General features: G+C 39.3%; 1 protein-coding gene across 9 annotated transcripts in view; it reads left to right on the top strand.

Moving 5' to 3' along the window:
• The window catches only part of CCSER2 (coiled-coil serine rich protein 2), a 188,410-nt gene that overhangs the window by 12,765 nt on the left and 150,333 nt on the right, over positions 1-25,312 (top strand). For 2 of the 9 annotated variants that reach the window (XM_024253159.3, XM_063727171.1), the window contains exon 2: positions 10,598-10,742. The exons of the other annotated variants lie outside the window; for them this stretch is intronic. The gene's annotated coding sequence lies outside the window, so the exon portion shown is untranslated. The remainder of the gene's footprint in view (positions 1-10,597; positions 10,743-25,312) is intronic. 9 annotated transcript variants of the gene reach the window in all.

Raw genomic sequence — 25,312 nt, 5'->3', positions numbered from 1 at the left:
ACCATCTTACAAGTCATTTAGGTTTCTCTGTAGTATCTGTAGGTCTTACTTCTACATCTGATGAGTTACTGAGTTTAACAAACATTTTTTGGCCACTTCCTGTGTTCCTGACTTGTTAGTGTTAGTAATAAGAGGCTGAACAAGAGAAGGTCCGAGTCTGCAAATGATTATGATACAATGTGATGAGTATGGTAATACAGTAATAGTGGAATATTTAGGGCACTATTAGAAGATAGGAAAGAAAAACAGTGTTTTTCCTACTCTCACATACCACTCAATATAACACTTTTTTTTTTTTTTTTGAGACAGTGTCTTGTTCTGTCACCCAGGCTGGGGTGCAGTGGCTTGATTATAGGTCACTGCAGCCTTAACCTCCTGGACTAAGTGATGTGCCCTCCCGAGTAGCTGGGACTACAAGCGTGTGCCACGATGCCCAGCTAATTTTTTAACATTTTTATGTAGAGGTGGGGTTTTGCCAAGTTGCCGAGGCTTGTCTCAAACTCCTGGCCTCTAGGATCCTCCCACCTTGGCCTCCCAAAGTGTTAGAATTACAGGCACAAGCCACCACACCTGGCCTTTGTAACTTTTTTTTTTTTTTTTTTTTTTAGAGGCGGAGTTTTGCTATCTTGCCTGGGCTGGTCTCAAACTCCTAGCCTCAAGTGATCCTTCTGCTTTGACCTCTCAAAGTGCTGGGATTACAAGAGTGAGCCACATAGCAGTTGGCCACACAGCACCTCTTACACTAAATGTATGGAGATTGTTTTGCTGGACACCAAGCAATTCTGACACCATAGTCTCCAGTGAAGAACAGCTGGATGCCCTGTGATTTAGTTCCAATCTGACACTGTCTACCTGTAGATAGTGTTAAATGCTGTAGGATAAGGGCTCAGTCCCACAAGACGGTGCCATCCCCCCCGCCACTTCAGATGCATGCTCCAGGTTGTGACCTTTGTCTATGACCAGCCATAAATTGGGGTTCCCATGACCCCCTTCTTGGGTTCAGTTAATTTGCTAGAGCAGCTCATAGAACTTAGGGAAACACTTTACTTATGTTTGCCCATTTATTAAACAGCATATTATAAGAAATATAGATGAACAGCCAGATGGAAGAGATGAATAGGGTAGGTCATGGAAAGGGGCGTGGAGCTTCTCTGTCCTCTCTGGGTGTACCACTCTCCAGGTATCTCCACGTATTCACCTCTCTGAACCCTATCGTTTTGGCCTTTTATGGAGGTTTTATTACATAGGTATGATTGATTACATCATTGGCCATTGGTGATCAACTCAACCTTCAGTCCCCTTCCCCTCCCTGGAGGTTGGGGGATGGGGCTGAAAAGTACCGACCTGTACTCATGCTCTGGTCTTTCTGGTAACCAGCTTCCATCCTGAGGTTAACTAAGGGTCCCCAGCTAGCAGTCCTCATTAGCATACAAAAGACACTCATCACTCTGGAGATTCCATGGGTTTTAGGAGCTATGTGTCAGGAACCAGGGGCAGAGACCAAATGTGTATGGGATATGATATCATATCGCAGTATCACAGGCAGCCTGGGAATAAAGAATATCTCTTTCACATATCCCTTATTTTTTACTTTGGCTACTGCCAATCTTTTTCGGGTCCTCATTACTGTTTAGATAATTGTAAGACCTCTTAGTAGCTACTCCTGCCTTAACTCTTGTCATTCCAGTTCCTCAAGTACCCTGTCATCAGAAAGGGTTGAGAAAATTGTCTTAAAAAGGGGGGAAAAATGTTACATGCCTTTCCTTCTCCTGTTCACAGAATAAACTCCAAAAATAAAATCTAGAATTCAAAGCCCTTGACTCAGACTTCTTTTCTTGTCTTCTGCTACATGAACCTTTCATCCAGCAAAACTCTTCTACATTCCATTCCAAACACACTTCACACATTCTTTTTTTTTTTGCCTTGATTGTGTACTACTCATTCCCCTGCAACATTTTACTTTTGCTTCCTCTATTTACAGAAACTGTATCTATCTGTTGACATAGTTCTTAATTGTTAAATCCACTGTGAACGTTAGACCATCATGCCCATGTTCTTGAACTTTCTTTGCCTTCCAAAGCATCATTCTCCTGTTTCTCTTTCTCTTTCTTTTTTCTTTCTTTTCTTTTGAGATGGAGTCTCGCTCTGTCGCCCAGTGCGGTGGTGCGATCTCTGCTCACTGCAACCTCTGCCTCCCGGGTTCAAGCAGTTCTCTGCTTCAGCCTCCCAAGTAGCTGGGATTACAGGCACCTGCCACTACACCCAGCTTATTTTTGTATTTTTAGTAGAGTCCGGGATTTACCATGTTGGCCAGGCTTGTCTCAAACTCCTAACCTCAAAGGGCCACCTTGGCCTCCCAAAGTGGTGGGATTACAGGTGTAAGCCTTTATGCCTGGCCCTGTTTCTCTTTCATACCTATTCTTTTCCAGCTGTCTTTACTGTCTCTTGTTCATGTATTCAGCTAATTTTCCCATCTTAGTTAATGAAACTGCCAGTCATTCAGGTGCCCAAAGTATAAACCTGGGAGTAATCCAGACTTCTCTTATCTCTCATTTTCCATTTGTTGTCAAGTCTTTGTGAGGTATCTCTTCTCTCTTCATTCTCTTTACTGTTTCCTTGGGCTAGGTCTAATATCTAGAGTAGACCAGTATAAAAAGCCCCATCAGTGTAAGTACTCTACCTGGTCCTGGGTATTATACAAAACAAGTATTCAGGAAATGCATTTTGGTTATAGCCAGTAGGAATGCCAAACACAAAATATAGTTTTGAGTTGACCACCCTAGAATAGTGCTTAAACCGTGGACTGATTATTCTGTATCCATTAAAGGTCGATTTCCTAAATATCTCAATTAGATGACGTTGTTATGAAGTAATTTTTTTTTTACAAAAAATTTACTTAAGGCTTAAGAAGATGATGTGTTAGTATTACAGGGAAAAGGCAAGAAAAGTTGTATGGAAACGGCTCTGGCTGGGATATGTGCCAGAAATGTAGACATTTTATTAATGGGCTAGAAAAGAGATTAAAAGTTTGCAGGTAACGTTTGGTGCTTATTTATCCACATGACAGTATAAGAGCAATTAACTACAGGAAGATCTTGAGACTGGAATAGACAAAATTTGAGTATTAGTGTGTGGAATTGTAACCTAATGTATTTGACTAGTACTGTGAAGATGCTGTTTAATTGTCAGTTAATACCCAGGAGAAACTCCTGATGTCACTGTGTCATGTTCCTGGAAGATACTGGCATAATTTGCTGATGCTTGAGATGTGGTAACGTAATCACTGTACCTCTGCATCATTTAATATGTTTCATAAGCACAAGCTGTTTAGTATTGAAGAATTATTTTTTGACCCCAGACATAGTCGTAGAAGAGCCCTTTAGTCTCTTGAAATTTTTTTTGGTTTGCTAATAGTAGATCTTAGATAGGATTTGTCTTATTTATGCCGTCAGAAGTCCAAATTTGCAGTATTTTCTACTTTAAAACTTAAGATTCTCTTATTCTAAATGTATTTTGCACATATTTCAAAATATCTGAATTTATATTTTGTGAATATTTTACAAAAGTATTAAGGGCTTTTTTTTGTTAGTTTTTGCTGTTGCTTTATTTTTTTCTTTTTTAATGTTATCTTTTGAATATATGTTTCTTTATTGTTGATCTTTATTTACCTCTGGTGAATTTAGGGGTTTATGAGGCTGGCACTAGATTGTCACATGGACATTACCTTGGAAAATCTATTTGAGTACTCTGTGTTGTAGCATTTTGAAGTTGATAGTGGGATGTGTGTATCATTTTGGCTTATGTTATTCTGTCCAGAGGATTTTCCCTAGGGAAGGTTGGAAAGAAAGGAAGAATGCTCTGGAGAGAATTCCCATGGTGGACAAGTAGCATTTTGAGTCAAGGGAGTAGTGTGCACTTTGGTAAGGAGTCCTGAAAGAGCATCTTATGATTACAGATCCTGAGGTGGTTTGGTGTGGTTGGAAGGCAGGGTTTGTTGGTTAGTGGTGAGAGGGAGCAGCTGTAAAGGAATACCAAAGCCGCAATTTGAAGGCTTGGGTAATTTTAGCTGCACGCACTCACTAGCTGTGTGTCTATATGTGATTTTCCTAAGTTTCAATTTCCTTAAATGTGCAAAATGAGAATAATAAAAATATCTCCACTGTAGGATTGTGAGGTTTAAATTAGGTAACATTTGTACCTGGCACACAAGTACTTAATAAATATCACTTGCTGTTTTTAGGTATTTGTACTTCAGAGAGCTATTGAAGGATTTTAAAATTGAAGAGTGACATGATCAGAATTGGAATTTTGAATACTAATCTCAGGAAAAGTGTAAAAAATGGATTGAAGGGAAAGAAACTGAAGGCGGAAAATTAAGTAGGCCTGTGCTAGAATACTGGCTAGTAAGATTCTAGATTAAGAAATGAGGAGAGAACAGGACGGGTTTGAGAACTATTGCAAATTATCACGTGCATTGTATTCCATGAGTTGGGGAGATCTTAAGGGAACTAGGAGAATTGACAGCAAGAATATGGACAGAATACCTAGCTGAGTAAGAAACATTGTATTTTCCTCCTCTTAATACAACTCAGAAACATACTTTAAAAGCATTTGGTATTTTGACATTTGGTACTGGGACATTTTGAGTGTTACCATATAATCATTTTGGATAAAGATACATGTCTATTTACACAGTTTTGTTTTTGGAGTACTTAATGTACATTCTTGTTGAATACTCTTCTATTTGGCAAGTTTCGTTGTGGCATTTGAAAAACTGCCTTTTCCCAGTAAAATGATTAGATTTTAATTTGTTTACTCAGTTGAATGTTCTTACCTTACATAATTTTACTTAGATTATTTTATAATAGAGAACAAAGGTCTAGACTATGACGTGTTTTCTTGTCACTGAAGTGTTCCTTATGTTGTATTGACCAATTGAACTGTGGGTTAAATATAATGTACTTTAATTTTAAGGTGTGGTTGAGACTCAGGCCCAAGATATTTTACTTTTTATTAATCATATTTTATAAAATTATAATGATAATTATTGAAGTAAACAAGATTTTGGGATTGTGTATAAGGTCATAGGCATTTTCACTTGTTTGTCAGCAACCCCTAGAAGTTATGTCTCCTTCGCTATTGAATTAGAGTAAGACTTTCTACATACTGCTGTATCCAAGGGCAAAAAAAGTAATGTTTAGTAGAGCTGCAATCATAAGAAAGATTTTTCAGTGATATTTATTTCTTTACCCAATAGCTTTTATTAAGTGTCTTTTTATGTATTAGAATAATCTTTTTTGAGACGGAGTTTTGCAGTGGCGCAATCTGGGCTCACCGCAACCTCCGCCTCCTGGGTTCAAGCGATTCTTCTGCCTTAGCCTCCCGAGTAGCTGGGATTACAGGCATGCACCACCTCGCCTGACTAATTTTGTACTTTTAGTAGAGATGGGGTTTCTCTATGTTGGTCAGGCTGGTCTTGAACTCCCGACCTCAGGTGATCCGCCCACCTCGGCCTCCCAAAGTGCTGGGATTACAGGCGTGAGCCACCGCACCCAGCCATGTATTAGAATAATCTTTAGGAATTAAAAAAAAAAAAAAAACTAAATATTTTGTGCTGCTAGTCTTCAAGGAGCTCTCAGTCTAGTGGAGAAAGTAGAACACAGGAAAACATGATTTTAAAAATAAAATAGTGTAATAATTGCTATACCTAGGGATACCCAGCTAAACGATGGGCATATGTAGGAGGAACATCTAATCTGCAGATATCACATGATCATGCTAATTTGGTAGATTTATTGCTATATATTACATGAGAAGAGTAGATCCAGAACTGAAAGGAGTCTATCATCCAGCCATCTGTTACAGATCAGGACATAGTACATTTCAGAGAGCACATGCTACTTCATGGGAGATGGAAGATTGCAAGAAGCCTCTTGGCAATCCTCACTTCTTATGCCATTTCTTTATATAGAGTATGTTGTGTATGTTCCTTGTCTCCCTGATGGGGCCACTACTCTGTGTAATGGATGAGACATGATGGAGTGGGTTGAGGAGGGAGATACATATGAGGTGAGTTTAAAGGAATTTGAATTATTTGGTGTGAATAAGAGAAATCTGGGACTGTCTTAAAAAAAGTTTTGGGTTTTTTTTGGTAATAATTTTATACTCAGAGAAATGTTGCAAGACCAAGAATAGTACAAAGAATATCTAAATACTCTTTATCCAGATTTTCCTGTTAATATTTTGTGCCATTTTCTTACCGTTTGCTCTCTTTCATATATATGTATATATGAATAGGTATATATATGTTTATATGCATATTATGGCCCTTTATCTCCTAAATACTTCAACATGTATTTCCCAGTCATAGGGATTTTTTAAAAAATTGTACAGTATGGACTTCACTAAATTTAACATTGACGCAATAGTTTTATCTACCATTTGTATTCCAATTTTTTTTTCAATTGGCCCAGTCACCTTTATAGTATTTCCCCTTCCACAGACTGCTTTTTAAAGAGCAAAGAATGAGTCATGAGTAATTTTTAGTAGAAACTTTCTGTTAAGGGTCTAAAGACAATCATGGTGACTTAAAGTTGGATTCCTGTTTTGATCCACATCCATACCTCCCACAAACTTTCCTGTCTCAGAAAATGACAGCACAATCCCATTAATTGTTCAAGCCAGAAACCTGAAGCTTATTTGGTTTCTGTTTTAACTTTATCCTTTGAGTTTAACCCATCACTGAGTCCTGTAGTTTGTGTCTCCCCTATATATCTTGAAACCCATCTATTGGCTGGGTGCAGTGGTTCACGCCTATAATCCCAGCACTTGGGGAGGCAGGAGGGTCACTTGAGCTCAGGAGTTCAAGACCAGCCTGGGCAACATAGTGAGACCACACCCCCCCCCCACCCCCATCTACAAAAATTAAAAAATTAGCTGGGTGTGGTGGCATGTGCCTGTGGTCCCAGCTACTAGGGAGGCTGAGATGAGAGGACTGCTTGAGCCCAGGAAGTCGAGGCTGCAGCGAACTATGATCACCCCACTGTACTCCAGTCTGGACGACAGAGAGAGACCTTGTTTCAAAAAGAAAGAAAGAAACTTATCTATACCTTTCTATCCATCTACTTCAACCAGCCTAGTCTATCATTGTTTCTCATCTGGACTCCTACCTACTACCTGATTTTTTCCTGCTTCTACATTTTCTTCTTTCTTATTCATTCTCCACATAACAGCCAGAACGATCTTTGAGAAATGTAAATCAGAGCGGCCAGGTGCAGTGGCTCACGCCTGTAATCCCAGCACTTTGTGAGGCCCAGGCAGGCGGATCACCTGAGGTCAGGAGTTCAAGACCAGCCTGGCTAACATGGTGAAACCACATCTCTATTAAAAATACAAAAATTAGCCAGGCATGGTGGCGGCACCTGTAATCCCAGCTACTTGGGAGGCTGAGGCAGGAAAATTGCTTGAACCTGGGAAGTGGAGGTTGCAGTGAGCCGATATCGTGCCACTGCACTCCAGCCTGGGTGACAGAGCAAGATTCCATCTCCAAAAAGTAATAACAATAAAAAAAAAGTACATCAGATCACATCACGCTCCAGTTTATACATTAAGTGGCTTTCCACTGCACCAGAGCACTCTCTGCATAGCTTAACTCTTCTTTAGTCCACAACTTTAAAATATTCTCCCTCTGAGAGGCCTTACTTGATGCACAGTTTGTTATTTTTCCTAAAGCATTTCGTTGTTTTCCTTTATAGCACTTATGATTTGTAATTATTTAATTTTTTTTCTTTTTCTCTATTTCCTACACTAGGTTGTAAGTGCAAAATGCATAGGGACCAGGTCTGTTCTGTGCACTTTTGTATACCTAGTACATTGCTAGGATTATAGCAGGTGATTAATAAATATTTGAATATTTGAGTGAAAGGAAACCTGAGAGGTTATCTAGTCTTACCTCCCACCAATTTAAGAGTCTGCACTATCTCTGTCAAGTGCTTATCTAGCTTATTTTTTAATGCTTTCACAGATGGACAGCTTAGCTGTTTTATGTAGTTTACTTTGTTGAATAATTTTGATAGTTTGAAAAGTTTTAGTTTTTGGGCTGAAAACTGCCCTTTTCTTATTTCTATTCATTGATCCTAGTTCTGCCCCTTTGTCACAACTTAAACTATTTTGACCCTACATATAGTATCTTAAACTATTTGACAGCAACTGTCATGTATGGTCTTGGCTTTGTTAGGCTAAACCATTTATAAGTGCTTCAGCTTTTCATTATGTGACATGTTTCTTTACCCTTACCTCCTTTGTATCCCTTTTGCCAGGGTAGCTCTAAAAGTGGTATAATGAAGGATAAAGATATTTATAATCTTTGGTCCAGTCATCTGTGATTAAATGATTTATAGCACATTAATTCAATGTAATATATTGTAGCCCTTAAAATAACAAATATAACTGTAGAACTGTGGGATATATTTATAAAACAATGACATTTTAAAAGTAGAACATTAAATTGTATCTAGATAGTTCATATAGCTGACTCTGTGTGTGTAGATGAAATTTAGAAGGGTACATGAAGTAGTGAGAATAGTTGTATAGTTGTGTTAGGGTGGTGGAATTATAGGGAGAAGTTTTTTTGGTTTTTTTTTTGTTGTTTTTTTTTTCCTTTGAGACAGAGTCTTCCTCTGTCACCCTGACTGGAGTGCAGTGGTATGATCTCAGATCACTACCTCCCAGGTTCAAGCAGTTCTCGTGCCTCAGTGTCCAGAGTAGCTGGGATTACAGGCATCTGCCACCATGTCTGGCTGATTTTTGTATTTTCAGTAGAGACAAGGTTTCATCCTGTTAGCCAGGCTGGTCTAGAACTCCTTGCCTCAAGTGAGCCACTCACCTTGGCCTCCCAAAATCCCAAAATGCTGGGATTATGGGTGTGAGCCACCGTGCCTGGCTTTATTTATTTATTTAAGAGACTGGGTCTCACTGTGTTACCCAGGCTGGACTCGAACTCCTGGGCTTAAGTGATCCTCCCACTGCAGTCTCCCGAATAGCTTGGACTATAGGCATGAGCCACCATGCCTGGCCCAGAAGTTTTAAAATATAGAGTATTTTATAATTAGTTTAATAAGAAAGGAGAAAATATAATGCTTGGAAATGTCATTCCAACTAGAATTAAGTGAGATTTCAGTAGTCTGCATTAAGACTATTTCTTTTAATGTAGTTTAAGAATGCTTATTTTGTGGCCTTATCACATTGTAATAATAGCCACATTTGGCTAGTGGCTACTGTATTGACAGGGCAGATATATGTATTGGGTAAGGGCAGGTGGAGAACATTTCTTCTGGTACAGTGTTCTATGGATAGTGCCAGAATAAGAGATTGTGTGGGATGGATCACTCCTGAGAGCAAGATAGGCAAAATGGTGACTTGTAGGCTGGCTGCGGTGGGTCACGCCTGTAATCCCAGCACTTTTTGAGGCCGAGGCAGGTGGATCACGAGGTCAGGAGATCAAGACCATCCTGGCCAACGTGGTGAAACCCTGTCTGTACTAAAAATGTAAAAAAAAATTAGCTGGGTGTGGTGGCACACACCTATAGTCCCAGCTACTCGGGAGGCTGAGGCAGGAGAATTGCTTGAACTCAGGAGGCGGAGGTTGCAGTGAGCCAAGATTGCGTCACTGCACTCCAGCCTGGCGACAGAGGAAGACTCTGTCTCAAAAAAAAAAAAAAAAAAAAGGGTGATTTGTGTCCGTACAATCCTTTTGAGGCTCAATCTTGAAGGTAGAGGAGCCAAGGTGAGGTGTGGGAACAGGGCCACAAGACATAGTTCATGGCACTGGCCATTAGGTGGCAGCGTCTCCTCAGGCCTGCTAGTTATTGTGAAGCACTTGGGGAGTAGGAAGAATGATGGGGAGAGCAGTCTTCTTGGTGAGTGGGCAAGGTTTCTGTATATATAAAAGTTTGTTGGTAGTGTCTTTATATTTCAAAGAGTACCTATCACCACCACCACCACTGCCGCCGCCACCACTTCCTCTTACCATATTAAGTGCCACTGACAGGTTCAGTGGTCCTGATTCCTGACTCTCTATGTGAACTTGGACAAATTACTTAATTTTCTAAAGCTATTTCTTCATTTGTGAAATGGGAATAAATATACCTATCTGGTAGTTGTTAAGGTAGGAGGCTAAGGTTAAGATGCGATAATTCTTTTTTTTTTGGAGACAGTCTGTGTCACCCAGGCTGGATTGCAGTGGTACAATCTCGGCTCACTGCAACCTCCGCCTTTTAGGTTCAATTGACTCTCATGCCTCAGCCTCCCAAGTAGCTGGGATTACAGGCATGTGCTCCCACACCTGGCTAATTTTTGTATATTTAGTACAGACAGGGTTTTACCATGTTGGCCAGGCTGGTCTCGAACTCCTGACCTCAGGTGATCCACCTGCCTTGGCCTCCCAAAGTGCTGGGATTACAGGCGTGAGCCACCGCGCCCAGCCTAAGATACAATTCTTATAAGTGAATTGCACAGTGCTACACATATACCTACTTGGTAAAAATTAGTTATCATTAAGGGCCCTGACAGTCATGTTCTCCTCTTTTGTTTTCGGCAGGGACGGTTAAGCCTTTCCACCCTCTGGTTGCATAGGAAGGACAGTTTCTTGCCTCGGTCATGGAGATCCTGTATAGCCTGTCTTCCACAGGTGTTCCTGTCTCTTGAGATAGCAGCCTGAGCCAGCCCCAGGACATTATTCATTTGTATGTACTAACATCCGTTATATGCCAGGCTCTGTGCTAGATGCTCAGTATTAAAAAAAATGAGTCTTTAATTGGGCTATTGAGTATATGTTGTAGATATTTTCATTATGCTTATGTTTTTGAAATTACTTGTATTGCTGAAGTTCTGTATGCTTTTGTTGGTTGAGTTTGCTCATAATGTTTAGTAAGACCTAGTCCCTACTTCCTGCAGCCCCATTCAGCTGCAGGTGTGATTTCCACACCCTTCAGGTTTAGCCAGTCCTGACTTAGGTGGGTGAATGGGGCCTGCAATTAGCATGGCTACCATAGGGACAATGTTTACCATTCCCATCAAGCTGCCACTTTCTTCTGGACTTAGCTGTAAATCAGAACTTCTGCCTTGTTTTCGCCTTTAGCATTTTCAGTTTCCTAATGTGACTGGAAGCCCACCTTGATCTTATGGTGGGATCTTGTTCCAAATATTGTCCCCACTATTTTCTTTATTTTTAACCTCCTCTTTGAGCTCTTTTCCTGGAGAAAAGAGGGTACAAAATAAAAAAATAAAAAAACAAAAAAACCCAGGCCAGGCATGGTGGCTCATGCCTGTAATCCCAGCACTTTGGGAGGCTGAGGCGGGTGGATTACTTGAGCTCTGGAGTTCGAGACCAGCCTGGACAGTGTGGCGGAAACCCATTCTTTACAAAAAATACAAAAATTAGCCAGGTGTGGTTGCACACACTTGTAGTCCCAGCTAATGGGGAGGCTGAGGCGGGAGGGTTGCTTGAGCCCAGGAGGTCGAGGCTGCGGTGAGCTGTGTTTGCACTACTTCACTCCTGCCTGGGTGGGTGACAGAGGGAGACTCTATCTCAAACAAAGAAGATTGCTTCTATGTTATCTCAAGTTACTGTCTTTTTTTTTTTTTTTTTAGTTTTAAATAGGGTTTGTTGGAAAGAATAGGGTATGTTTCCTGACTGTTTATCTCTTTATTCTTGAACCTGCTGTAGTCAGGTTTCTGTCCTCATCTTGTCTCCTGAAACTGCTTTGGCAAAGGTGACCAAATTTGTAAACTACCAAGCCCAATTATTTTTGGTTTTTAGTTTACTTATATGTGGAATTTGACACTACTGCTTGTTATCTTCAAAGTTTCTTTCAAATTACTTTTTTAGTTCTCTTCTTTACTCTTGGATCATACGTTCTCTGCGCCAGCCCTCGCCCCCCGCCCCGCTTCCCCTCATCCATTTTTTAAGTGTTGGTGATACCAGGACTGTGCCTTTCTCTCCTTGTTGTACATCTTCTCCAGGTGACCTCGCTTGTTTTTGGTGGGAAATTTGACCATCATTCCCGTACTGATAATTCCCAAATCATCATCTTCCTTTCAGATCTTGCCCTTGCATTTCAGACTCCTTTGACCAGTAAACACCCTCGCGTATGCTCTCTAGATACGCACCTCAAAGTTAGCTTGACCTGCTAAGTTTATGATCTTCTTCCCCAGACATAATGTTTGCCCTCAATGAAAGGCAAACATCATGTCTGGGGAAAAACATCATGTCCAGTCAGACAAGCCCAGAATTTTGAGCTCTTTCCTCTTATCTCCCACATCTAATCAATCACTCATCCATTTATTTGCTAAATATTAATGCTCTCATTTTGTGCCCATTATTGTGACAAAATTCTTTAGATTTAATATTGCTGATATCTTTTGTACCTTTTTGCTACAATCTTTGTTGTCTTTCTCATGTTGTAACTAACCTCTTAACCCATCTCCCCTTCTTAACCCATCTCCTGCATACTTAAATCAAAGTGACTTTTCAAAATTCAGGTCAGATCTTTTTTTTTAATGGTTTAAAACCCTTTAGTTTCCTAATTGCCCATAGTAAAGTCCAAACTTCTTAGTATGGCACATAAGCCACTCTGTAGACTATATTTTTCCACTATTCTTCCTTTTTTCTTACTCATTTCTGAAACCCTGTTCACTACCATTGTTCAGCCAACAACAGTTTTCTGAATGTGTCATGCTGGTTCTGTGTTTTCGTTTATGCTCTTAAGCTGTATTGTTTTTTCACATTCAGTGTCTTTATTTCTATTTACTATTTATCTTTTGAAACTCAGCTCAAGCATTGCCTCCTCTACGAAGCCATTTATGTTATCCCTCTCTCCCAGTTAAGCGCTTTCTTTTTTGTTCCCCCATGTGCTACCCCATATACTCTGCTCTAGCAGTTATAGTACTTCATTCCCCTTCTCTTGTCTACATGTCTTTTCCCTTATATTGGAAGGTCTTATTTTATCCACAACCTCTATCTTAGAGCCTGATTCATAATAGGCTTTCAATAAATGTTTAATAACTAAATGAATGTATTTTAAGTCATTGCTGTAATGACAGCATTTCTTCCTTTACCAGATCATAAGCTGCTTATGGCAAGTACTGTATGTACCTTCTTTACTTTTCAGGATCTTGTCTTATAGTTACTTTATAAAAAAGTGTTGTGGCTGGGCGCCGTGGCTCACGCCTGTAATCCCAGCACTTTGGGAGGCTGAGGTGGGTGGATCACCTGAGGTCAGGAGCTTGAGACCAGCCTGGCCAACATGATGAAACCCTGTCTCTACTAAAAATACAAAAATTAGCTGGATGTGGTGGCGGGTGCCTGTAATCACAGTTACTTGGGAGGCTGAGGCAGGAGAATCACTTGAACCTGGGAGGTAGAGGTTGCAGTGAGCCAAGATCATGCCATTGCACTTCAACCTGGGTGACAAGAGCGAAACTGTCTCAAAAAAAAAAAAAAAAAAAGATGTTGTATTAATCTGAGGTAGAGGTTTGCAGTGGATTAAGTGTGGCCTCTCTACAAAGGAAGAAGTTGAGTTCTGTTAGTCCTAAGCACAATAAGATATTTGAGGGTCGTTATAATTAATTTATAGAGGCAAACATTGCACCTAACTTTAATCACTTTGGTATTTGGCAAATCAGGCAGATTCTCAGTGTCAGTACTCTGGGGATTGGTTAAATGCTGTTAACTATTTTAAGAATTTTTACTTTTAAAAAATGTTAAGGTATGGGTGTCCTAGTTGCTATTAAGAGTTGTGTGAGCAATTATCTAAAACATTTTGTAACTAAATCATACAGGGAGCCAGTATTTGAAGAGCACAGTCATACTGAGACTAAAACTGTGCCATACTCTATTTCTTTTGTAATTTAGTATTTTTTTTAAAAAAAGTTTTATGCCAAAAGTTTTAAGTTCCTTCTTCAAAAAAATGAAACAAGTAGGTGTCGTGGATATGCGTAGAGATTGAGATTCTAAATTAGAATACATTATTGAGAAGGAAGCTATCAGGGAAGAGATTGGTTTCTTCATTAGGGTTAGTAACCCAACATAGTTTGTGGAGAGGTGGAAAAAAAATCAATATCATGCATTAGTACCTGTTTTACTTACGTAAACAGGAACCTATGAATAGGAGCTTATAATACCAGTTCTGTAGGACCTCAGATATTAATTGAAATATACCGCCAATTGTGTGATAAGCTGTTATACTTTGTGTGTGTGTGTATATACATATAGATGTGCTGATAATGTAAATTTGAGGTAAAAATTAGTAAAATACCTAGCAAGACACTGTTAAGGAATATGCTGTTTATTCTTGCTTTTAACCTACATTTGTAAAAAACCAGTTAGGTGCCAGCCTATGTCTTAGGGCTTGACTGAGGCAGCAGATGATTGAAAGTCAGTCTGTGTTCTCAAAGAACTTGGCCTCCAGTGGAGGGAAAATAAACTTTGAGTGTCTGAGGGGCATTACTTGGTGTGTTGACAAGAAACGAGAGCCCACATCTGAGGCTGGTGGGTTTGGCATCTGCAAAGATGGTTTGATACCATGAAGAATGTGTGAAGGGTGAGGGGTAGTGCATTTCAGACACAAGACTATATGTGTAAACACATGTCTGTGAGCCCCAGAACTCCCAACAAGTCAGGCATAAACTTTTACAATTAGTCGAATAATCGGGGCTGATGACTAACTACACCATCCATAGAAACCTTTAAAATTCCCTAGCTCCCTTTTCCCTCCATTGGACTTGCTTCCCAGTGTATGGCCTCATATTTCTTTTTTATGACATTTATTATATTTTTGTGTTTTTTTTTTGAGACGGAGTCTCGCTCTGTCGCCCTGGCTGGAATGAAGTGGTGTGATCTTGGCTCACTGCAAGCTCCGCCTCCCGGGCTCACGCCATTCTCCTGCCTCAGCCCTCCGAGTAGCTAGGACTACAGGCACCTGCCACCTCGCCCGGCTAATTTTTTTGTGTTTTTAGTAGAGACGGGGTTTCACCGTCTTAGCCAGGATGGTCTTGATCTCCTGACCTCGTGATTCGCCCGCCTCAGACTCCCAAAGTGCTGATATTACAGGCATGAGCCACTGCCCTCGGCCATATTTTTGTGTTTTTAAATGTCTAGTCTTTGCTGGGCCATTAGCTCTAGGAGTGCAAGGTTTATATCTGTCTGTGACAACTGTATCTGCAATAACTTGTGCAGTTGCTGGCACATAATGGATGTTCAGTAAATACTTAGTAGACAAATAATGCTTTTATGGGTAACATAATGGTGTTATGGAAAGCATATAGTAGTTCTGTTGAAGAAGAGAATGTGGTTTAATGCATGATTTTAAGTATGATTTTCCTTTCCCATTAGGTGGAATTTAGCCATCTAGACAGTAAAGAACACACATGCCTCTTGAGTTGCTCACCTCTGTTTTCCCCTGACTGCAGTGGTTTGGAAGACATAGATAACTATGAAATAGGACATTTTGGGTGAGGTTAGGGTCTGAAGTTAGCATGGAGTTTAAAAATCTTGTATAGTCAAAATTGCCGTTGAGAAACCAGATGGTGACTTAAGTTTAACCTGGTTATCTTTTCTTGCAGCTTTGGTTGAGTACCAAAGAGTTGGTCAGTTCGGAGAGTTGGCTTCTGCAAAAAATACCCATTTTCAGATAGTAGTATCTCACTCTTGGTAATTTGCTCATACTGTGCCAAGCATGTATAAACTGAGGCTTACTGAGGGAGAGATTCATGTCTTTTCCTATATGTTCACTTTGTAAGTATATTTTTATAGAGTGGAATGATGGGTGGAATCACCTACACCATTAATGTTCCTCTAGCTCTGGAAAGTAATTTTACTTTGTCTAAATTCAAATATATATGTGTTGGAAGGCTGAGGTGGGAAGATCACCGAGCCCAGGAGTTGAGGCTGCAGTGAGCTGTGATAGCACCACTGCACGCCGGCTTGGGTGACAGTGAGACCCTATCTAAATATATATATATATTTGTGTATATATATATATATGCACACACACACACACATACAGATATGTATATATATATATTTATTAATTATACACAGACACAGACATGTGATGTGATTGCCTCAACTATTCTCTCCTCCACCATCTCCACTCTTTTCAGGTACAGAAATTCATTTATTTACAAACAGTTTAAGTTCTGAAAGGCTGTTCAAAAATTCTTTTTGTAAACAATCGCTAACATCTTCCTTTGGTGTCAGGCATTGCTGAGAAACTTTCATTTCGGTTGGTTGCTTTGTTCATATGTACAGAAGCTTATGAGTTGAAAGTAGAGGAGTTTCTGTATGTGGGACCTGTGAACCTAGGCATGTACTGTCTCCTGGTCCTAGGACCCTGCTTTGCGTAGTGAAGTTTGCTCTTCAGAAAGATTCCTGTAACCTTCTGCCACTGGAAATGACTCAAGACCAGGAACATCTAATTTTCAGGACATACACTTTTTTTTTCCCAACTTTTTTTTCTTTTTAAAAAGTGCTTTATGTCCAAAGGATTACTTAATTCTCCAAGGATGAGTTAATTCAGGCATTACTATATCAATAGTATTTTATACAGTTGTGGAATTGGGAGGGGACTTGATTTATCTCCCTCTGGTGCACCTGCAACTCTGAAGGGTCCATTGTATCTGGGGGAAACAGAATGGAATGTAAAAAATGTTTAGTTGATTTATGTGCGGGTCGGGTCAAGAACAGGTTAAACTAATTATGATAATAGGGGTTAGAATAGAGCAGTGGTTCCACAGTGTTTGTGTGTATCAGAATCACCTGGAAGACTTCATTAAAACAAGATCTCTGGGCTCTACAGAATTGCTGAACACTATATCTAAGGTAAGGCCTTAGAAAATCTGTTTTTAACAAGTTTCTAGGTGTTATTGATGCTTCTGCTGATCAGCCTTGGTCAGGGTAGTTAGAAGTTTATGATTTTGCTAATTCAAGAGTCCTTTGTCTTTTGTAGAAGGAGTTAAATGTAGAGATCCAGGGTTTGAGAGTTCTCTGAATAGGAGTATGCAGGTGCTCCTTAGAGAGAATGAAAATGAATGCTAAGAGAAGGAGGATAATGTGGAATGTGCTGAAATTTATTTCCTATCTCTTTCCCTGATGAAAGCATCCTTATTTGGGGTTTACTTTTTTATTTTTATTTTTTTTTCTGAGACGGAGTCTCACTCTGTTGTCCAGGCTGGAGTGCAGTGGTGCGATCTCAGCTCACTGCAACTTCTGCCTCCCGAGTTCAAGTGATTCTCCTACCTCAGCCTCTCAAGTAGCTGGGATTATAGGCACCCGCCACCACACTCAGCTGATTTTTGTATTTTTAGTAGAGATGGGGTTTCACCATCTTGGCCAGGCTGGTCTGGAACTCCTGACCTCAGGTGATCACCTGTCTCACCCACCTAAAGTGCTGGGATGACAGGTGTGAGCCACTGTGCCCGGCTGGGGTTTACTTTTTTAAATGGAAGTTATGTATGGATGTTTTCAAACATCGTGTGTAGAGAAAACAGCATAATTAATCCCTGGTGTTATTTACCACTCACCTTTTAATAGTTTCAGTTTTAACTGTCACACTCCCTTTTTTGAGGGGTGTTTTGATATTTAATGGAGTGTTTCAGATTTTCTTACTTTGTGATTCTTTTTTTCTGTATTTATTAGTTGTGGTTCTTCTATAAAGAAGATTTTCTGTCAATTTTTTGATTACTTTGAAATACAAGAAGAGCAGGATACATGCTTATTTCTTTTATCAATTTGTAGAATAAGTTGTCTTCGCAATAAGGCTTATTTTTACTATTTATAGGAGTAGAAGCAGTTTGAGGCTTTTAATTTTTTAAGAGAAGCTTTAAAAAATAAAGTATAACTTACATACAATAAAATACATAAATCTTAAATGATGTACTCTTGGTGAATTTTACACCATCCAGATCAAGTTGCCAACATCTCAGTCAACCCCTTTTCAGTTAGCCACCTCTTGCAGAGTTAGTCTCTGTCCCAGGGATTTCCAACATATGAATTCCAGATTGGCAGAATCAACATCACCTGGAAACTTGTTAAAAATACTTTTTCCTAAGGCCTTACCTTAGATATGTTGGTTCAGAAACTCTGGGAGTGGAGTCCAGAGATCTTGTTTTAATGAAGTCTTCCAGGTGATTCTGATACACACAAGCACTGTGGAACCACTGCTGTATTCTAACACATATTATCATAATTACTTTAATCAGTTCTTGACCTTACTCTCACATAAATGGATCAACTGAACATTTCTCCCATTCCATTCTGTTTCCCCCACATGCACTGGATTTTTTCCTGTGCCCCTGGGTGAGAAGTCTTGCTGCTGCTTCCCCAGCAGTTTAAGGCTTTTGCTTCAGAGGACAGAAGGAGGCAGGGAAGTGAGAGGGTTTGTGTTTGTTCCAGTGCAGCCTTTGATCACCTCCTGCATGCCTGTGCCATTAAGAGGGGGCTTTCTTATATGTTTCTCTTGAATGCTAGGTTGAGGCCCATGAGGAAGAGCTTGCTGTTGTGCTAGTCCACATTTGGCTTTTAAGCAGACATTAAAATGTTAGCTTATTACTCCTTTTTATGGTGGTCATTTCTGTCTTTTATGCTCAGCCAAAAGTGAAACTGTTAAATGTCCCATCTCTCCTGGGAGGGGCTTGTCTCCCTTTGGAATTTGGTTGACTTGCTTGCCTTACAATAACAGCTTTCTGATGGGCTTATGAAAGTTTATGATTTTGAAGATTATCTGGTTCTTCCAGGTTTTTAGGTAGGAGTGATATTAATTGCAGCTTTTTACATCGAAAATGGAAATCTGACCTTCATATAAATGGAATCACACTATATTTATCCTCAAGTCTCTGGATTCTCTTGTTTAAAGGATCCTGTTAGTTTTATCTGTATTGTTGCATATAGCAATAATTAGGTCTTCATTACCATGTTGTATTCTATTATGTAGAAACTACCACTAACATTTTTCTTTTTTTTTTTGAGATGGAGTTTTGCTCTTGTTGCCCAGGCTAGAGTGCAGTGGCGCAATCTCACCTCACTGCAACCTCTGCCTTTTGGATTTTTGGATTCTCCTGCCTCAGCCTCCCGAGTAGCTGGGATTACAGGCATGCGCCACCATGCCTGGCTAATTTTGTATTTTGAGTAGAGACAGGGTTTCTCCACATTGGTCAGGCTGGTCTCAAACTCCCAACCTCAGGTGATCCACCCACCTTGGCCTCCCAAAGTGCTGGGATTACAGGCATGAGCCACCGTGCCTGGCCTCACTAATGTTTTTCTATGAAACTATAATTCTAATGTATGTAGATCTTTACAAAATGTTTCATGTTTAGGTATTTACTGTTTGTCATATACTGAGCAAGCTGGGGCTTGAGTAGTGTATTCTGGTGAATCAAACCCAGTATGTGCCATTAGTGAATTTATGGCCTAGTAGTCTTCCATCCATGTTAATGTTACTCCTGTTACTCTTCTTCCTGATGCTGGATCTCCTATGGCCCTGTCCCTACTGCCCATTTAATTTAATTTAGGGAACTTTGCTCAAGCAGATCCTGTATAGGCTAAATGTTAAATTTAACATTTAACAATATTGCTTGTTGTGATTTGACCTGGTGTTTGTAAAATGTCTGTACTTAATTGTTATACTTGTCTACTATTTTAAAATGCAGTATATGGGTCAATATTGACGTAGTTTGGCATGTGTCATCTTTTCCTAGCCCTCTGCACATTAATGACATTTGCATCCCCACAGGTATTTGAGTTTTGTGTTCTTGTACCAACTGGTAAAATCTGGAGGGAGAAATTTTTATGGTTTGGCCAGGGGAACTTCTGGTTCCTCTTTAGTTGTTAGTATTTTTGTTCTTTTAAGTTTAAATTTCAGGAAGTAATATACATTGGATCTGCATAATAACCTTATTTAATGTTCTTAAACCACAAATTCCTTTTGAGCCTAACTTTTACAAGTTACTTTGAACTCCATTTATGTGAGTGAAAATGAAGTTGTAGCTGGAGCACAGAAAGGTCATATTGATACAATAAAGAGGCTTTGTGTTGAGCATGGCATGTCCTCTTTAAAACTTTAAAGAATCTGGAAGTAAGTGCACCATTTTAAACCTTTACTTTGGCTAAAGTTGTCATTTTTGCTTATTTAATTGGTATTTTATTTTATTTTTGAGATGGAGTTTCACTCTTGTCACCCAGGCTGGAGTGCAGTGGTGGCAATCTCCAGTCACTGCAACCTCTGCCTCATGGGTTCAAGCGATGCTCTAGCCTCAGCCTTCCAAGTAGCTAGGATTACAGGCACCTGCCACTACGCCCAGCTAATTTTTTTTTTTTTTTTTTGTATTTTTAGTAGAGATGGGGTTTTACCATGTTGGCCAGGCTGGTCTCAAACTCCTGACCTCAGGTGATCCACCCGCCTCAGCCTCCCGAAATGCTGGGATTACAGGTGTGAGCCACCACGCCCAGCTAATTTTCTTTCTTTTTTTTTTTTTGTATTTTTAGTAGAGATGGGGTTTTACCATGTTGGCCAGGCTGGTCTCAAACTCCTGACCTCAGGTGATCCACCTGCCTGGGCCTCCCAAAGTGCTGGGATTACAGGCGTGAGCCACCATGACCAGCCGCTTATTTAATTGCTGTAATCAAGCCTTTGAATCAGCTTATGCCACAGATGACAGCCAGGAAAAAATGGGAAAAGGGGATATGAAAGAAGTAGTTGAGTAACACAAGGTTAAAAAACATTACTTTAAATTCTGATCTAGTTGTCTGAACTTCAAAGTAGATTTCCGAAGTAACTGCTTATACGTGTGTAGTCATCAGTATTGTTGTTCAGTTAATTGCTCTTATACTTAGTAGTGATTTTATGTCTGTTTAAACCCCTAAAATGCAGACAATTTATACCTTCTAAAAAACTATTTGAAAAACTAAAAAAAGACAGTGAGTGGGTGGTTCCTCAGATGATGAGGTAATGGATATGAAAGGAGTTTGAAAAAGTGACAGCTCTTACTGTTCTTCTGCTAAATTTCTGTAATTAATATCTAGGTCCTTTGCAGTCTTTATGCTTTTCCTCTGACATTAGCCATTCAGTCCCTTCCTTCATTCTTGTCCCTTGCTGTCAGTAGGCTTCTCAGAATACAGGCAGCATCGCTTAACGAAGGGGATCTGTTCTGAGAAACGCCTCCTTAGGCCATTGTTGTTCTGTGAACATCATAGAGTATACTTACACAGATGCAGATGGTATAGCCTACTACACACCAAGGCTGTATGGTATACTATCTTGCTTATAGGCTACAAACCTGTATGGCATATTACTGTATTCAATACAGTTGTATTGAATACGGTAACACAATGGTAAGGAATTGTTTATCTGAAGTTATGTAAACATAGAAAAGGTACAATAAAAATACTATATAAAAGAGAAAAAATGGTATACCAGTATGGGGCACTTGAATGGAGCTTACAGGACTGAAAGTTGCTCTGGATGAGTTAGTGAGTGAGTGGTGAGTGAATGTGAAGGCCTAAGACATCATTGCACACTAGTATAGACTTTATAAACACTGTACAAACAGGATACAATAAATATGTAAAAAATAAAGTAATTGCATTACAATGTTACAATGGCTACCATGTCACTAGGCTATAGGAATTTTTCAGCTCCACTGTAATCTCATGGGACCATCGTTGTAAATATAGTCCATCATTGACTGTAACATCATTGCATGGCTCACTGATTGTATTTCATTCCTTTGTCATGAAGGCAGTTTTCATTGGCCCTGGAATCAGGTAAACTTGAACCTGAATCCTCTTTGACGGTTTATGAATTTGTGACTTTGGACAAGTATATTAGCCTCTCTGAATCTTGGTTTTAGCTATTTAAGACGGGAAGAAATCTACTACCTTATAATGTTATGAAGATTAAACAAAAAGGATGAAGTGGTAAGCATGGTACCTATCATGTAAGTGCTTAATAATATTTGCTGCTGCTTTTCCCTTATCCAATTGTAGATTTCTTTTAAAAGCGAGAAACTTGATTTACAGTTTTAAAAAAAGGCATTTATAAGTATTTTTGAATTTGTTTTTGTTTTTGTTTTTTTTTTGAGACAGAGTCTCGCTCTTTTGTCCAGACTGGAGTGCAGTGGTGCGATCTCGGCTCACTGCAACCTCTGCCTCCTGGGTTCAAGTGATTCTTGTGCCTCAGCCTCCCGAGTAGTTCAGATTACAGGTGTGCACCACCACGCCAGGCTAATTTTTGTATTTTTGGCAGAGACAGGGTTTCACCATATTGGCCAGGCTGGTCTTGAACTCCTGACCTCAGGTGATCTGCCTGCTTCAGCTGCCCAGAGTGCTGGGATTACAGGCATGAGCCACCATGCCCGGCCTGAAAAAAAATTTTTGAATATTAAATACCAATACTGTAAATTTGCTATACTTCAAAAAATTATTCTTACAGAAACTAAAAAAAACTCAGACATTTTCAAGCACTGGTCCAGATATTAGTCTTAGTTCACCACTAAATTAAAGCTCACAGATGGTATAAAAGTGTCTCAGAGATTATATCATTAGATGATGTAGGCAACATATATTTTTTCAAATTGTTAATGAATGGATTTTTTAGACACCTAACAGATTACAGATTAGGTAAAGTGCATCCAAGACAGTATGGCTACCAAAATGAAGCAGACTCACAATGTCTATTTTATTTTATTTCAAAATTATAAGCAAATATAAGGGAAAATTTCATGAACATTTAAAGACAGATGGTAGCTCATCAACAAATGAAGTGATAATATTCGTAACATAAACTTCATAGTGGAGCTGTCAGACTAGTTTATCTTAAGACCAGAGTTCAAGATGATTGATGTCATTTGTGTTGCAATTATTTGTATATTTAGAAATCATTATTCTTCATAGAGAATAGCACATTCAGGTTCTAACATTATTCTTTTCCCCCACAAACTGGTGGAACCACAAACACTAGTAACAGTGTGTCTCTCTTTTGGGCTCATCTTGTGCCTCTAAGTTATTAATACTGAAGATGCTCTTGGGAGATAACATGTATTACCCTCATCTTAGGCAGGAAAATAGAGGCATAGAGAAAGGAAAGAATATAATTTTCTTTCCATGGTCTACTTGTGACAGGTGGGGAAATGTTAAAGCCTTTCTGACTCACAGGCTCTTTAATCTTTAACATGTAGTATTTATTGATTTGCAAAATGACCCTAATATGTCATATCAATACCAGTTTTCTTATGTTTATACCAAAAGTGATTGTGGGTATGGTAGTATGTTTTGTGGAAAAGACCATTATCAAAAATGAGGAAGACAGTTGTCTGGCATGGATATTGCCACTGTCCCTTGCTCTGCTCTTGGCAAACGTTGCTGCTTGATCATGTCACTACTTCAGAAGCTAGGTTTGACCTCAGCATCCTTTTTGTTTTTTAAAAATTTTAATGTTAAATGTTTAGTAGAGATGAGGTCTCACTATGTTGCTCAGTTTGGTCTTCAACTCCTGAGCTCAAGCGATCCTTTCGCCTCAGCTTCCCAAACTGTTGAGATTACAGGTGTGAGCCACTGTGCCCGGCCTCAGAATCCTTTTCAACATATTGCCCAAGGGAGCTATTACCAGTCAATCACAGGTCCACAAAACAAAGTTCTTTTTTAGTCTTTCCCTACTGTTGAATTAATTTACATTAAGAGATTATGAATTTACTTAAAAGTTGAGGATCTATTCAATTTGTAGTCCTGTAGCTGGCCTCAGAGTACAGTATATAAGACTTAGTTTATGTTCTCAGCAGATTTACTTTCCTGTGGGTCAAATAGACATGCACACAATTAGAAGACAAACTCAGCTATATTATTGCTGTGAAGAGAATAGAGAATGATGTAAGATTAATTTTAACTGGAAACATTGGTGGATGTGGTGATTTTGGACTTTGAGGATAGAATCTTCCAAGTGGTCTTTAGCAAAGGCATAGAAGTTAGAAAATATAGGATGGATTTTGGGGAATGACAAATAACGTATCTTGGCTTAAGTATATATAACAAGGATAAGGTAGAACCAAATAGAGTAGCTTGCTCCCTGTACAATGAGTTTTGGGTTTTATTTTGTTGTTCCTAGTCTCACAGATGGTTTTTAATCAGTAGAATGACGTTATCTAGATCTGTGCTTTAAGAAGATAACTGCTGACAGTTTGAATAGAAGTAAGGTTGGAATCTTGACATAAATGTAGGAATCCTTGGTAGTAGTACAGGAAGAAATGATGAGCATAAGAACTAGAATTGTGGAATGGAAGTGGTGAATTTAGAATAAATTTTTAAAGGTAAAATTAATGTGATTCCTATAGGATTAAGTTATCCCCAGAGGCTCCAGCATTTCTTTGGAAGGATATCCAGTTATTTCTTTTGTATATTCCAAGTTTAAAAAATTTTTTAAAGGTGATTTTTTTTCTCTACTTGTATTTCTGGAGAATTATTTCTTTATCCTTGGTATTTCATTAACTTAAATAGGATACGTATTTGCATCTGTGATTTGGTATGTTTTTTCTTTCCTTCCATAGATTTTTTTTCACCTTTATTTTAGGGATATTTTCTATTATGTCCTCCTGCCTTTTCTCTTCTGTTTAATTAGTTATTCTACTTCAGGGATACTAATTATCTTTCTGTTCAGCCTTTGTCCTACATTTTCTTTCTAATTCGATATCTTTGTCTTTTTTTTCTCCTCAATACTTTTTTTTTTTGATACAGGGTCTCACTCTTTCAGCCAGGCTGGAGCGCAGTGGCTTGATCACGGCTCACTGCAGCCTCGACCTTGTGGGCTCAGTTGATCTTCACGCTTTAGCCTCCTGAGTAGCTGGGACAACAGGTGTGTGCCACCATGCCTGGCTAATTCTTGTATTTTTTTTGTAGAGATGAGGTTTTGCCATGTTGTCCAGGCTGGTCTCACACGGCTGGTCTCACACTCCTGGTCTCAAGTGATCCACCCACCTTAGCCTCCTCAATATACTCTTGTTACCTTAAGATTTTTCTCCTTGCCATTTGTTTAAGTCTTTGCTTCTTTTCCTTGCCTTTTTTTTTTCTTTAAATTCATTGTTCTTAATTGGTTTCCGTAACGCTGAAGCCTTTCTTTTCAATTTACCTGTTTTGTCTTTTCATCTTTGGGCTTTTGTTTCATTAGATGCATGTTCTTATTCGGTTGTTCTGTGTTACAAGGAACTGTTTATATGATTGTGTGGGCATTTCTTTTTGTCTTGCTCAGGCTTAATTTGGATACCTAGGTCA

The sequence above is a fragment of the Pongo abelii genome, chromosome 8 (assembly GCF_028885655.2).
Source record: "Pongo abelii isolate AG06213 chromosome 8, NHGRI_mPonAbe1-v2.0_pri, whole genome shotgun sequence".
Classification (NCBI taxonomy): domain Eukaryota; kingdom Metazoa; phylum Chordata; class Mammalia; order Primates; family Hominidae; genus Pongo; species Pongo abelii.
This window is presented reverse-complemented; position numbering and strand designations above follow the sequence as displayed.